The sequence below is a fragment of the Peromyscus eremicus genome, chromosome 13 (assembly GCF_949786415.1).
Source record: "Peromyscus eremicus chromosome 13, PerEre_H2_v1, whole genome shotgun sequence".
In the NCBI taxonomy this organism is placed as follows: Eukaryota; Metazoa; Chordata; class Mammalia; order Rodentia; family Cricetidae; genus Peromyscus; species Peromyscus eremicus.
The window spans coordinates 4,925,350-4,941,580 of record NC_081429.1 but is presented as its reverse complement, the minus strand read 5'-3'; positions in this window follow the sequence as shown (position 1 = coordinate 4,941,580).

Below are 16,231 nucleotides of genomic sequence, written 5' to 3'. Positions count from 1 at the left end.
GAGCCCCGAGGTCCCCTCTTCTTTCCTCACCCCCACCGTTCCCTGAGAGGCACAGAGACACTGCTCCAGTGAGCGGAGGGAGGGGAAGCAAGCGGCTGAAAGCCTACAGAGAACGAACATTCTGGGTCTAGTCTGACGCCACCGTGCTCGACGGTGTGTCTTTAAATAAGTGTTAGATTTATTGGGTAATGTCACTATATCTCATGATATTAACACACACCTTTAATCCCAGCACTCGGGAGGCAGAGCCAGGAGGATCTCTGTGAGTTCAAGGCCAGCCTGGTCTACAGAGTGAGTTCCAGTACAGCTAGGGTTGTTAAACAGAAAAACCCTGTCTTGGAAAAAGTAAAAGGGAACAAGTAGCAGAAGGTGCGTGTGAGAAACATGTGGAAATGAAGAAGGGTTTGTGTGTGATAAGGGTTTTCCTAAATTAAGATGCCTGGATTGCTTCCAGAATGATAAAAATCAAAAGCCTAAGTTAGTCACAGACAGTCTGAGTAAGTAATACAAGGCATATTAAAGATGATACATGTATGATGGTTAAAAGTTATTAATATTTCCAAGGTCAAAGTTCATTCAACCCCCGATTTAAATCAATGAGGTTCTCTTAAGTTATTGATGTGTTCTTAGCATTTACCAGGACTAATTTAAAAGCAGAGAGTATATGTCAAATCAAAGTAAGTACTTGGAAAACTGAATCTTAACACATAAAGATTTATTTTGCCTTTACCCAAGCTTTATCCAAATGTTACACAGAAGTTAAAAGTAACAAAATGGTCTAACTCACCCTCTCTGTGTTAAATAACCACTTGGTTTTAGCAAGAATTCTAATTGGCTTCTTCCTTTCCAATTTGTATCCCCTTAATCTCCTTATGTTGTCTTATTGCTCTGGCTAGAACTTCAAGTACTATATTGAATAAGTATGGGGAGAGCGGACAGCCTTGCCTCGTTCCTGTTTTTAGTGGAATTGCTTTGAGTTTCTCTCCATTTAATTTGATGTTGGCTGTTGGCTTGCTGTAAATTGCCTTTATTATGTTTAGGTATGTTCCCTGTATTCCTGATCGCTCCAAGACCTTTATCATGAAGGGGTGTTGGATTTTGTCAAATGCCTTTTCAGCATCTAGTGAGATGATCATGTGGTTTTTTTCTTTGAGTTTGTTTATATGGTGTATCACATTGACAGACTTTCGTATGTTGAACCATCCTTGCATCCCTGGAATGAATCCTACTTGATCATGGTGGATAATTGTTTTGATGTGTTCTTGGAGTCTGTTTGCCAGTATTTTATTGAGTATTTTTGCATCAATGTTCATGAGGGAGATCGGTCTGTAGTTCTCTTTCTTTGTTGTATCCTTGTTTGGTTTGGGAATCAGGGTAATTGTAGTCTCATAGAAGGAGTTTGGTAATGTTCCTTCTGTTTCTATTGTATGAAACAATTTAGAGAGTATTGGTATTAACTCTTCTTTGAAGATCTGGTAGAATTCTGCACTGAAACCATCTGGTCCTGGGCTTTTTTTGGTTGGGAGACTTTTAATGACTGTTTCTATTTCGTTAGGGGTTATTGGACTATTTAAATAGTTTATCTGGTCTTGATTTAATTTAGGTATGTGGTACCTATCCAGAAAATTATCCATTTCTTTTAGGTTTTCCAGTTTTGTGGAATAGAGGTTTTTGAAGTATGACCTGATGATTCTCTGGATTTCCTCAATGTCTGTTGTTACAAGCTTTCCCTATTTGCAGATGACATGATAGTATACTTAAGCAACCCTAAAGATTCCACCAAGGAACTGATACAACTTATAAACACCTTCAGCAATATAGCAGGATACAAGATCAACTCAAAAAAATCAGTAGCCCTCCTATATACAATGGACAAAAAAACGGAGAAGGAAATCAGAGATACATCACCCTTTACTATAGCCACAAATGACATAAAATACCTTGGGGTAACACTAACCAAGCAAGTGAAGGACCTATATGACAAGAACTTTAAGTCCCTGAAAAAAGAAATTGAAGAAGATGTCAGAAAATGGAAAGATCTCCCATGCTCATGGATAGGCAGAACTAACATAGTAAAAATGGCAATCGTACCAAAAGCAATCTACAGATTCAATGCAATCCCCATCAAAATACCAACACAATTCTTCACAGACCTGGAAAGAATAATACTCAACTTCATATGGAAAAACAAAAAACCCAGGATAGCCAAAAGAATCCTGTACAATAAAACAACCTCTGGAAGCATCACGATCCCTGACTTCAAGCTGTACTATAGAGCTACAGTAATAAAAACAGCTTGGTACTGGCATAAAAACTGACATGTGGACCAATGGAATCGAATTGAAGACCCTGACATTAATCCGCACACCTATGAACAAATAATTTTTGACAAAGAAGCCAAAAGTGCACAATGGAAAAAAGAAAGCATCTTCAACAAATGGTGCTGGCAAAACTGGATATCAACATGTAGAAGGCTACAAATAGATCCATATCTATCACCGTGCACAAAACTTAAGTCCAAGTGGATCAAGGACCTCAACATAAACCCAGCTACTCTGAACCTGCTAGAAGAGAAAGTAGGAAGTAGTCTTGAACACATTGGCATAGGAGACCACTTTCTAAATAGAACACCAGTAGCACAGACACTGAGAGAAACAATCAATCAATGGGACCTCTTGAAACTGAGAAGCTTTTGTAGGGCAAAGGATACGGTCAACAAAGCAAAGCAACAGCCTACAGAATGGGAAAAGATATTCACCAATCCCACATCTGACAGAGGACTGATATCCAGAATATATAAGGAACTCAAGAAATTAGATATCAAAATGCCCAACAGTCCAATTAAGAATTGGGCTATAGAACTAAACAGAGAATTCTCAACAGAGGAAACTCAAATGGCTGAAAGACATTTAAGGAATTGCTCAACATCCCTAATCATCAGGGAAATGCAAATCAAAACAACTCTGAGATACCACCTTACGCCTGTCAGAATGGCTAAGATCAAAAACACTGAAGACACCTTATGCTGGAGAGGATGTGGAGCTAGGGGATCTCTCCTCCACTGCTGGTGGGAATGCAAGCTTGTACAACCACTTTGGAAATCAATATGGCGCTTTCTTAGAAAATTGGGAATCCATCTCCCCCAAGATCCAGCTATACCACTCTTGGGCATATACCCAAGGAATGCTCAACCACACCACAAGAGCACTTGTTCAGCTATGTTCATATCAGCATTGTTTGTAATAGCCAGAACATGGAAACAACCTAGATGCCCTTCAACTGAAGAATGGATAAACAAAATGTGGTACATATACACAATGGAATACTACTCAGCAGAGAAAAACAATGACATCATGAGGTTTGCAGACAAATGGATGGATCTAGAAAAAATCATCCTGAGTGAGGTATCCCAGACTCAGAAAGACACACATGGTATGTACTCACTCATAACAGGATACTAGATGTGGAACAAGGATGACTGGACTGCTACTCACATCACCAGGTAGGCTACCTGGAAACCAGGACCCCAAGAAAGACACAGGGATCGCCCAATGACAGAGAAATGGAATGAGATCTACATGAACAGCCTGGACATGAGTGGGGGTAGTGAAGGGCGAGGGTGGAGGGAAAGAGAGCATGGGTGAGTGGGAGATCCCAGCTGGATCAACAACAGAGAGGGAGAACAAGGAATAGGAGACCATGGTAAATGAAGACCACATGAGAATAGGAAGAAACAAAGTGCTAGAGAGGCCCACAGAAATCCACAAAGATACCCCCACAACAGACTGCTGGCAATGGTCGAGAGACAGTCCAAATTGACCTACTCTGGTGATGGGATGGCCAAACACCCTAATTGTCGTGCTAGAAACCTCATCCCACTACTGAGGGATCTGGATGCAGAGATCCATGACTAGGCCCCAGGTGGATCTCTGGGAGTCCAATTAGCAAGAATGAGGAGGGTTTATATGAGAGAGAATTGTTGAGACCAAGGTCGGATAAAGCACAGAGACAAATAGCCAAACAAATGGAAACACATGAAATATGAACCAATGGCTGAGGGGTCACCAACTGGATCAGGCCCTCTGAGTGGGTGAGACAGTTGATTGGCCTGATCTGTTTGGGAGGCATCCAGGCAGTGGCACTGGGTCCTGTGCTCATTGCATGAGTCGGCTGTTTGAAACCTGGGGCCTATGCAGGGTCGCTTGGCTCGGCCTGGGAGGAGGGGACTGGACCTACCTGGACTGAGTCCACCAGGTTGATGTCAGTCCGTGGGGAAGGCTTTGCCCTGGAGGAGATTGGAATGGGGGGCGGGCTGGGGGGAAGGTGAGGGGGGCGGGAGGGGGGAGAACAAGGGAATCTGTGCCTGTATGTAGAACTTAATTGTATTGCAAAATAAAAATTAAAAAAAAAAAAAAAAGAATTCTAATTGGTCTTAATAATAAAAGCTCAGAGTCAGATATCAGGGTGAAAGCTGAAAGATCAGAGAAGCAGAGCAGCCAGCCACTAGAGAGACTTCTTACCTCTCTCAATCCTCAGCCTGAAGGATTGAGCCCCTGTCTCCTTCTGCCTTATATTCCTTTCTCCCCCCAGCCATATCACTTCCTGTCTCAACCTCCCTAGTGCTGAGATTAAAGGCATGTATGCCTCCCAAGTACTGGGAGCAAAGGCATGAGATCCCAAGTGCTAGGATTAAATGTATTTTGTGCCACCGCTGCCTGGCCTCTCTGGCTAACTAGTGGCTGGCTTTGCCCTCTGATCTTTAGGCAAGCTTTACTTGTTAGACCATACACAAAATATCACCTCACTTGATGGCCTGTTTCTGTTTGCACAGAGGCACTGAGAGGACCAGTATTTTGGCCCTTGTTCTCCAAGAGCAACTAGGTCCCAGGTGCATCACTCAAAATGCCCTGTGGCTCTTAAGAGTCACTTGTCCTCTTGATCAAAGAGGCCATGGGAACCCAGAAGTTAGATTCTAACCAGTGCACATTCTACAAAGAGGAGCATGAAGGCAAAGGGACATTTCCCTGTGCTTCCAAAGGACACAAAATCATCAGTGAGACCCTGACTCATCACGGCAGGCAGTGCAAACGGTAACAGAAAGATTAAAGGAACTAGGAGAGTCTCACAATCCGGAGTGACCCCACCTGATGACCTGTGGTGGTCTAATGAGAATGCCCTTTACAGGCTCATATGTTTGAGTACTTAGTTCCCAGTTGGTGGAACTGTTTAGGGAGGATTAGGAGGTGTGGCCTTGTTGGGAGAGGTGTGTCCCAAGGGGAGGATGTGAGGTTTCAAGACGCCATGCCGTTTCCAGTGTGTTCTCTGATTCTTGTTTGTAGATCAGGATGTGAGCACTCTGCTCCTGCTCCTGCCTGCCTGCTGCCATGCTCCCTGTCACAGTGGTGATGGCCTCTATTCCTTCCGGAACTATAAGCCCCAAATAAACCCTAATGATGATGCTGTATCACAGCAATAGAAAAGTAACTAAAATAGGGCCAGACCCTCAACCGGCTTGACAGTTCTAGAAGATGGCTAATTTTGACCATGTGAATGTTCTCAAACATCCCACAGGAAAGTATAACCAATGACAATGCCGTTGGTATTTTTCTTTAATCTAAGGTAACACCCTTCCCAGGCATTGAACAACCATTTCTCGCTAAGGATTTTCTCCTTGATAAGGAAAACACTTCCCAAATACGGAGCATCATGGCTTTGGCTCAATTTCAATACTGCAGTGCTTATGTAAGGCCTGTAACAGAGAGAAGGCTGGCCCCACTGTTGCTCTAACCTGGAAATCAAAATATGATTCAACCTCTTTTCTCTCTTCCTCCCTCCCTACAGCCCACCTGAGAGGTACCCTGTATTGTGATTCTAACCACTCCAGCTGCTGATGAAGTGTCAGGAAGCAACCGTGGGCCCCGAGAATGATACACCACGGCTGTGCTTTCCGTTTGGAGTGAGTGGGTTTGTTAAGCACATCGCAAGCAAAAGTAAAAGAATATGTAGCAAGGAGTAGACAGAGAGGGGCGTCTGAGAGAGCATAAAACCTCATCATCACACTGATATTTGTGCCAGCCAGCAGAAGTCAACTGAGGACATCCTGCTGCAGACATTAGGCTGGAGTTAGGCTGATGTTCAAGCAGAGGGTCCCCCCTCTGTCCTCCCTATGGATGAGCTTTCCATTGGCTGTCTTTGTACGGGCATCTTCATATCATGAGGGAATCAATAGTGACCTCTGTCATAACTGCCTCACCTTTTAGCTGTTCTCAAGCACATGCTGCCTTTACTTCCAGATGATTTGTTCTCTTTTCCCTTGTTGCATAGTTGGGGGAGCAGCCTAACCCAGACAGGGGTTTGGAGGATGCTTTAGGCAAACATGCTTGAGTCTGAAGTGGGAGGGCTAAATCCCACCTCCAGAGTTAGCGCATGACAATTTACTAATGTAATGTATGCCTGTAAGGCGTTTTGCTCTTCTGTAAAGATCAAAATAGCAAACAGTTGCTTTTTTTTTCTATCTCCTGGAAAACAGAGAAGGAATCCAGTGGTGTGCACTGGCCGGAAAACTTGCTTTCGAGTCCAGTGATGACCAGCTGGGCCCAAAGCACCTGTATTGTTTACAGCACGTATAGAGGAGTCAAGCCAAGCTGCCATTGCCTGCTGGGCTGTGCCTTGCACTGGGAACAAGGGTTGACAAGAGACAGAAGACAGTCTTTTGGTCCTCACAGTGTTACCAGGTTTTAAAGTGTCACCCTCTGACAGCTTTAAATTTGGAAGGTCAAGGACACTTGGCAGCCAGCTCCTATAATCAAGGAGGATTACCAGAATGGAAACGACCTGCCTTTACCAGGGTCTAACTTGAGGTTCCTCCCCGCCCAGCTAGATGGGTGGTGATGAATTGCTTGAAAGCCTGTACCCACAATCAGTTAATATATGCCTGCAAGTGGAGGCAAGCCACCCGGAAAACTTAATGAGTGCCAACACTCCTATAAAAAGATAATATTATGATTGGTATTTTCCTCTGGAGGCCACTTCTTAGTCCCTTAGTTTAAATTTAGGACAGGCTTGAGTGTAGAAAATATCAGGTGTTTTTCTTTCAAGGTTTGTGGGTCAAATGAATTATGGATGGTTGTCTATCCAAAGGATCAACAGAACACTTCCTGGTTTTTCTTTCTCCATCATGGTGTCCTCTGACAGTCCCTCTGCATTTCCAAGATCAGTGTCACCAACTCAAAAGAGGCACACCGGTCGCCTTTTGCATATGCCATTATTTAAACCAAACCTCAGGTTCCTCCCACACTCAAGAGGGTTAGACAAAGTGGTAGGGGTGAGGGAGGTGCTATAGAGCCAACTGTAAAGACTCAACCAAAACCTTCTAGAAGATTTTATGCAAGTGTCTTAGTTAGTTTTTGTTGTTTGATAAGACACCATGGCCAAAACAAATGGAAGAAAGAGTTTATTTGGCTTATGTAGCAGAAGAAGTGTGAAGAACAGCGGAGGTGGGGGGTGGGGGGTAGAGGGTGCGTCCCAGGACCTCCCCAAACAGCTCCACCAAACAAACTGGAACCAAGTATTCAAATATGTGAATCTCATTCATTTCTCATTCAAATCACCACAGCAAGCATGGGGGAAGGTGAAATGTTATTGACTACACAGGAAAAAAAAAAAAAACAACTAATAATTCAGCAACTGCTGATGTAGCAGGAATGCAGGGCTGTGTACCAGGGTACCTGGGTTCTTAGCCCAGCTGTGTCCAGCTGTGTCATTACTTGTGGACAAATCTCTGGGCCTCAGCATTGTTACATGGTGGGATACATGGTTAGAAAACCATGGCTAAGTGCACGGCAGAAATGTCCAAGTGGTCGGAGGGCTGGACTGGAAGGGCTCTGATGATCTACCAATGACTTCTACTGTGGGGAAAGTGGCTGGGGAGTCTCTGCTTCTTCCTGTTCCCCTTAGTATCAGTTCTTCAAAGGGGAAAGTATCTGGGAGGACCCAGAGTCTTAGAAATAATGATTCCGTATTAACCTTTAGCAAGCGCTACCTTCTGTCAGGTATCTCCTCCATTCTGTGCTCAGCTTACAGTTGGCACATTGGCACAACTCCACAGGTAAGGTGCTCTGAAATCTCTGCTCTGCCCTGGACCCTGCCACAACTGCCTGGGCAGGAATGGAGATACTTGAAGAGGACACATGTACCCTTCCCTTTGGCTACAGACTCTTGAGACAATGGACCCCATCAAATCAGAATTTCCCAGAAACCCTAAGCTGATAAACAGAAAATGCTAGGAACCTGGTCCTAGCCTGAGGAGGTATTTGTCTCCTGGAAAGGGATTTCATATAGTTCTGTCTACTTGTCAGACCGCCAGTGATGGTTGGGACCACACCTTGCCCAGGCTCCTTTCTGTTTAAACCTGAACATCATGTCAGAATCCTGAAGACGGACTTGGAACATCGTTAGGCCTCTTCTTCCCAATATGGACACACTGAATGTTTTTGTGCTTTTCAACATTAGCTGTGCCGTTAAGGAGCCTGTTGAGGACAGGTGGTGAAGCCTGCCTTCTTAAGGCTTCCAGGCCCAGGCTCTAACCCGGAGAAATCTGAATCAGCAGGAAATAGGGTGCTGGGTCGGGGTACTCTGGGAGGCTGTAATTCCAAAGGTACTATTTTTCTATGATGCCTCTGGTAACTCACACATAGCATCCTGAAGCTCCCCAAGGCCTTCCTAATCCAGGAAGACAGAGGGGAAGTGCATCTTTACAGCACACTGGCTGTGTGGCCCATTTGGTGCCGTTTGGGAGCACAGCTCATCAACAGAGCCCTTTCTCCCCAGAACTGCTTTCAGGCTGCTGTCCTTTGTTCAGGAATCGCTTTGTTTCCTCTTTATTTGCGCCCTGAAGCCATTAAGCCTCACGGTCCCTGCTTTGCGCGCGCGGGCATTCAGACAGGGGCTGCAGATGGCTGGACAGAAGGGGCCTTGTGCTCTCGGCTGGGTTTGCCCCCGGAGCATCCTCTAATGTGCAGCATCTTTCACTAACATTTGCTTTTTCAAAGCATCTTCTCTGCACAGAGGTTCTTTCTATAGAGCTGACATGCATCCGGCCTCCGCTTTTCTTCATTGTAAGGTTGTTTGCTTCGAGCCGTCCACAGAAACACACCCCTCGATTCTTACTTTAGCAGAGGCAGCACAGACCATAGATCTTCTGCCAAAAAAGATGGTCTCCTCTGGGGTTCTCCCTATTGATCACACTGGGTCTCTTCTCCCCGCTCCCCTTCTACTCCTCCCCCGCCCCAGCTCAATGTCTTTCTCTGTAAAGCAAAGAAACTGACTTAGATCATCCCCAGGTTCCTCTTTTGTTCTCTAAGATGCCAGTGCCTGGAGTGGGAACGCAGAACGTGCCTGACTGGCTGCCATCACTCCCGACCAACCCTGGTGCTTTCAGGATTCAGATTCCTGGGCCCTGAGCAGACTGGGGCTCACTGAGCTGACCCTGGCTGGAGCGGGGCGAGGGAGGGCGAGCAGCCTGGGAAGTTGGTATTCATAGCAAGTGCTCCAAGTGTTTCAGACATGTAGACCTGGGACCCACTGGATGTGGCAGCTTGCCTCTGCTTGCAGGGGTAAGCTGTCTGTTCAGAGCAGCGGGGCACCTGCTTCCACTGCTGCCCAAGCAGCCTTGGCTTTGCTGCCGGACACAGGTGTGTGGGATTTGGCACGAGGAGAAATCGCCACAGACAGCTGGGAAAATGATGATCTCTGGCAACTATTGGGACTCCCCTCCCTGAAGCTTTGATCCAGGGTTGAACCCAGTGTAAACCAAGTACAAGCTTAGCTTAGGTTAGCACTGACCATGAACATTATGACAGCCACATACAGTAATGGTCTCTTTTCTGAAGACACCATTCTTCAGCCAGTCTCCCTGCAGGACGCCAAAGTCCAGGGTTAACGGTTTGGGGACAGAAAGGTGGAATTTCTCTTCATTCGTTTACTCATCGTCTGTGAATACACATGAAAACTTCATCAGGATAGGAGTGGGCATCCTGTTCTGAGGACTGATGGAGGACCAGTGCTCATCCTACTGTGAGATATTGAAGGAAGCTGATCTCTGCTTCTCTGTCCTAAAGCTGTCTCAAACTCTGGGCATGCTGGTCCCCTACCTCAGATTGATGGAGGGTGCTTGGGTACTCTTTGGTGCAGAGAAAAGATAATCATAAAGGGCCCACCAGTCACCTGACCCTGGGATGAAACAGGGACCAATGAAGAACTGGGAGGTGCGCCCTCTTCTCACGAATTTACAGAGCATCTGGTCTCGCTTCAGAGAATTCACACACACGGCGAGGCACACAGGACCACCCCAGTGTAGGCTGTGCTGTGTTCTGATAACTGCAGTGTCACTCTGGGGTCTCCTAGGGAACGTCTAGGGAGATGTTTCTCTGAGCAGCATCCCTGGGATGCATCGGGATGAATGCTGCTCGAGCAGGGCAGCATGCCTGATTCGTTTCCCAGCGATGTCTAGCCGCCGGTATGGATTTGTTTTGTTTTTCCGTCCTCGTGAGTAATGCTGGGGAATGGCAAGGAATGTACAGAAGACAATGTGGTAATTTGGATGAGATAAGCTGATTGACATGCAGAGCGCCTGTGAAGCCTCTCAAAAATGTCTTAGCCTGGGAAATGAGCCTGGGATGGATTGTAGCTTCATCTTAATGAGAACCTTTATCTCATTTCACTTTTCCTACAAACACCTCTGAGTTACCAGGAGAGAGGATGCACCACAGCTTCAATCCTGACCCCCTGGATCTTCAGATACTTTCTATAGTAGCCCCCTCCAAGAGAGGCCTGCACACTGCGGATGTGCGGAGAACTCTGACACCCCACTACCACCCACTAAGCCTCTGGTGCTCTCAGGGATGAGAAGGGGTCGTCCACATGCACTAGTCTTATCTCCAAAGATTAGGCTAGAAAGGCCGTTTGGTCCTGAGGCTGGAGGTCTAATTTCACCCACACCATAGCAAAGGAAGCTCACACATAAATTTCTAACTTTAGCCAGAGGGAGACAATGGGTGCTTGGAGAGGCCAGGGAGAGAGGTGGAACTCTAGCTGAGTTAGAGAGAGAAAGAGAGAAAGAGAGAGACAGAGACAGAGAGAGTCAGAGACAGACAGACAGACAGGCAGAGACAGAGAACCTATTTCCTTTAATAGGTTTTTATTTTATTGGCCTTGGTGCTGAGGCCCAGGGCTGTTTTATTCCTTCCCCAGGTCAACTGTATATGGAGGGCACTGATGTGGAGAGAGGAAAGGGAGGTTCTGGTTGTGGACTTTGCTCCTGCTCTCTGGGAGGCCAGTGATAAGGCAGAAGCATTGCTTTGCCTGTTATCCTGAGGAGTGCGAAAGAGGAGTTTGGGGAGTTCTCTCATGCCTGTGGGCAGCTCCCTGGCTCTGACTTTGTACCTGTTTCCCCAAAGGACCTCTGGCTGCCTCTTAATTGTTCTGAAGAGAGATTTCCAGTCAGCCAGCATGTCCTTCCAGCACAGCTGAGCCTCTTTCTGCCCAGGTAGAGGGGAGCCTTCTTCCGGGTTCTCAGAGACCCTCTAGGAGAGGCCATACAAAGTGACCCCAGCACACAACAGCACAAGGTGTGTAGGGCAATTCTTCATAGTTAAAAAGGACACAACCTGTCGCTGTGGTATAAAACATCATTTTCCACGTTCTCCTAAAATAAATCAGCAAAGAATGCGTTTTCCCCTGCAGCCTGGGTTTTCTGTCATCCATCACTGAAACTATCAGGTTTCTAGGAGCCTCAAGGCTGGGTGTTCCCACCTCTCACTTCCCCGAACAGCTAGGAGACCAGGGCACACAAGAAAGCCCCTGTGCTGGCGCCACATTCACCAAATCTTGCTCACAAAGCTTCCTCTTGGTTACTCCATAGGCTGCTTCTAAAACGCATAGATCCCGTGACCAGGGGGTGACTGTGTGCTTGGCTCTTATTTCAGCCTGGGGACAGCTCCTGGACTCTCTGCTGGGACAGCTCATGCTTTGGCGTAAGAGAAAGCAAATGTTTTCTGCTATGTCAAGAGTAATGGTTCGTGCTGGCCGGGGAGTCTCTTATTCCATTGTTCCATGGTAGGGAGGCAGAACATGAGACTATGTGCCAGTAAAACTCTACTCACAAAGCAGGCGACCGACCATATTTGGTCACGGGTTACCAGCCTCTGCTTTAGTACAAAGGGGGAAATCCTGGGGCTGAAACCGTTCCTGGGGTCTCCCCTGCTTTGTGACAGGCTTTTGAATGGGGTCTTCACTCATGGCCTTGATTGGTTGGTTTAAGGATAGGCATGACCCAAGCAAGCCTGGTCATGTGAGATTTTCCCTGGTAGTGTTTTGAAATGGACACATGAGAAAGGGTTGGTCGCTCTTTGGTGATGGAAGGAGGTGACATGACCCTCAGGCTCTCTCCAGGAAGTCCTGCTGAGTTGTGACCTCGATTAGAGAATTGGGGCAGATACACTGAGCACGGTGACAGTCTGGATGTCGGGCTTTCTGGATGCCTGCTTTCAATCACTGCTGTGTTTGTTTCCTAGTAGATCTTGTTTCCTTGGCTCCTGGAGGCATCTGTTGGGGCTGTCCTAGACGATGGTAAGAACAATGTCCACTTCAGTGACACTGGCCAGTTCCTGGAGGAACGGGCCGTTTGGTCCTGACCAGTGATGATCTCTAGGCACCAGGAGACACCAGGAGATTTACTGAATTTAAAGTCTGTGATCCAGTCTTTACCTTATACTGCAGAGGGATCCACTTTGGTCTGTGTCCTAGTCAGGGTTTCTATGCTTCAATGAAACACTGTGACCAAAAGCAAGTTGGGGAGGAAAGGGCTTCCACTTCCACTTTGTATTCCATCACTGAAGGAAATCAGGCCAGGAACTCAAACAGGGCAGGAATCTGGAGACAGGAACTGAGCTCCATGAAGGGAGCTGCTTACTGGAATGCTCATCATGGCTTCCTCAGCCTGCTTTCTTAGAACCCAGGACCACCAACCCAGGGATGGGACCATCCACAATGGGCTGGGCCATCCCCTGCCAATCACAAATTAAGAAAATGTCCTACAGCGGGATCATATGAAGGTATTTTCTTAATTGAGGTTCTCTCCTTTCAGACGACTCTATCTTGTGTTGTTGAGATAAATCAAGCCAGGACAGTCTGTCAGGGTCTACTAGGGGGTAAGTAGTGTCCCTGTCAGGCCAGGTGTTTTTTTCGGTGGGTCTGATTGTCAATGCTCCAAGTGGGGTGGTCAGGCAGAAAACTAATGCTTCTGATAAGAGTACCACGACACTATCAGGAGTACTGGTCTGCCAAGTTTCCATGTGTATTAAAAACTACTGTTTTGGCATGCACGTATGGAGGCTGGGAGGAGGAGCGGGCACTGTCATGAAGCTGGGATGGTACAGAGTGGGCATTGTCTCTGAAGCCTTGTTTGTTTGTTTTTGTTTACTTTTTCATTGTTATTCTTATTTACGTATATGGGTGTTCTGTCTGCATGTATGTCTGTGCATACCTGATGCCTGTGGAGGCCAGAAGAGGGTGTCAGATGCCCTGGAACTGGAGTTACAGACAGTTGTGAACCTACGTGAGTACTGGGAATTGAACCGAGGTCCTCTGTAAGAGCAGCCATCTCTCCAACCTCAGGTCTTAAAATGAACACTCTGTCAGTGAGCTTGTGACCCAGAGGCCTGGAACTGAGCAAGCCTGTGTGCTTGTGGCTCTTGTCTGTTGGGGCTGTCTCCCACAACTGGTCTATACATGACTTTGCAGGGCTGAGTGCAGTGGCTGACTTTATGGAATCAATGCAGAAAATGAAGGTCTTTGCACCATGGTGGCTGAAGGTAACTTGGGGTCTTTCATTTGAAAGACTTCTAAGTGAAATGAGTTGGATGCCCCTTCCCAATCCTGATTCAGCTTATGACAAATGAAAGCTTAGATTGGATAGAAGCCACCCCAGCCCGCTTACAAACTCCTTTCAACCCCTTACTGTTTACCTGAGTGGGATCTTTGCCCATCTCACCTTCCAGGCATTCACCATGAAGCACGTGACAAAGTGGGAGAGATTCACTTCCTTGCCAAGATGGACAGGAACTTTAGACCTCAAGGCAGGAAGGAGAGGATGGAAGCAGTGCGTGCGTGTGTGTGTGTGTGTGTGTGTGTGTGTGTGTGTGTGTGTGTGTCTGTGTCTGTGTGTGTGGCGGGGGTGGGGGGATGAAAACATGACTCTCAGGGGAACTGTCTAGGCCTGTCGAGCAGCTGCTCACTGCACCACCCTCCCTGCCACAGCAACAAGGATGGCCATGACCTCCATGAAGGCTCCTGAGAGCCACACATGTGGGTGAGGAAGACTTTCGCCCCACATCATACTTCTCAGCATCCTACCTCTCCTATGCTTCCCCACCATGTGGGAACCAGTCCTCACTCCAAGGTCTGAGCTCAGGCTTTGACCTTTCCTTGGACATGCTTGAGTCTGAAGAAGCAGAGCCCATGTTGTCAGAGTTCTCAGAGCCCAGAGTGAGAGTCCCACTGAGGGATGGCCCATACTCCACCCAGTTTGTGTGGGATCCCTGTAGCCAGCTTTCCCAGGTCCTGCTGAGAACACACACTGTCCTGTCAACTGTGGTTGGTGTTCCTCAGAGTCTGCTTGAGGCATTTTCCACTCAACCCTCTAGCTGTGGTATTCACTCCTGAAATCCGAGTGATAATCACATCTATTGAAAGTTACCACTCACGACACACCATATGACTCATCTCATTCCTGCAAATGAACGGTCTCATTTAAACCTTTCACAAACCATGTACCTCCTCTGTAGATGAAGAAATAGCGGTTTAGGAAGTTGGATGCCTTGCTCAGGTCACGAGGCTGGGGAACCGCTGAACTGGAATCCAAATCCAGAGATGTCTGCCTTGACATCTGAGCTCCGTCCATGGAGACCAGGTCCTGAAATCAAGCAGAACAATGTTGTGTGTCTTTTTAGTTGTATATTTGGAGAATAATAGATTTCAAGGATTGTTTTAATGGCAGAGTAAGGTAAATTGAAATATTTGCAGACTACTCTAAGTGATGGCTTGTAAGAAATACACAGAATTTTGTATTTTCCACAACACATTCCTACTTATTACACATATGTAGCGTATGTGTGTGTGTGTGTGTGTGTGTGTGTGTGTGTGTGTGTGTGTGCGTAAATGTACTATGAAGCAGGAGTTTGAAGGTCAAAGGACAACTTCTGGTCCTTTTTCTTCTGCCATATGGGTCCAGGGGATCAAACTCAGGTCATCACGTTGGTCACCCCTCCATCTGCTGAGCCACCTCTCTGGGCCTCCTACCCACTGAAAGAATCATCAGCGAAGAGTAGATGCTCCAGGAAGAATCATGTGCATCCCCCATGACCTGCTCTAGCCCTGAACCTCTGGGCCCTTATTTAAGAAGCAACGGGATGCTTCAAGACTTTAAGGAACTAGAATCTGAGCTGAGGCTTTTCACTGTGGTCTGGAGTCCACCCCTCAGCTATGAGTGAGAGTCCTTGGTTCTCAACCATGGGGATTATGTGCTTTTAGTTTACACAGAGACTGTGATTAGTAATTTAAAATATGAACAAGACAAAATAGTTACCATCAATGGTTTAACAATCTTATACATTTCAAAATAACAGAAGTTTTAAATCTCTTATTAATGTATTTTTATCTTATTACACTTTGTTACATGAGGCCATTATGACATAGGCCAATCATGCATGAACATCCCCATCTTCTCCCTGTGTCATCCCACCACATTAGTCCCTTTTGTCCCACTGGACAGTTTCACATCTTTCATGACATCTGTATACATGTGATTTTATATGTCTATATGAAATCTAGGATGCACAAATGAAAGTAAATGTGATGTGCATCTTTATGAGACTGGCTTAATTCATTTCACATGATGAGCTCTGGTTACATCCATTTTCCTGCAGTTGGCATAGATTCTGCAGTGCATATAAACCACATCTTCGTCCATCCCTCTTTGGGTGAGTGCCTCAGTTGGTCCAGCTACTAAGCTACTGTGAAAAGCGCTGCAATGAACGTTGAGGTAAAAGTGTCTCTGTGATCCCTTGACTTGGAGTCTTTTAGTAAATATCCAGGGGTGTGGTGTTGCTGGGTTGTATGTTGATTCTATTTTTAGTTTGGAGGTGGAGAGCTTTGCAAACAGTCACCATACCAT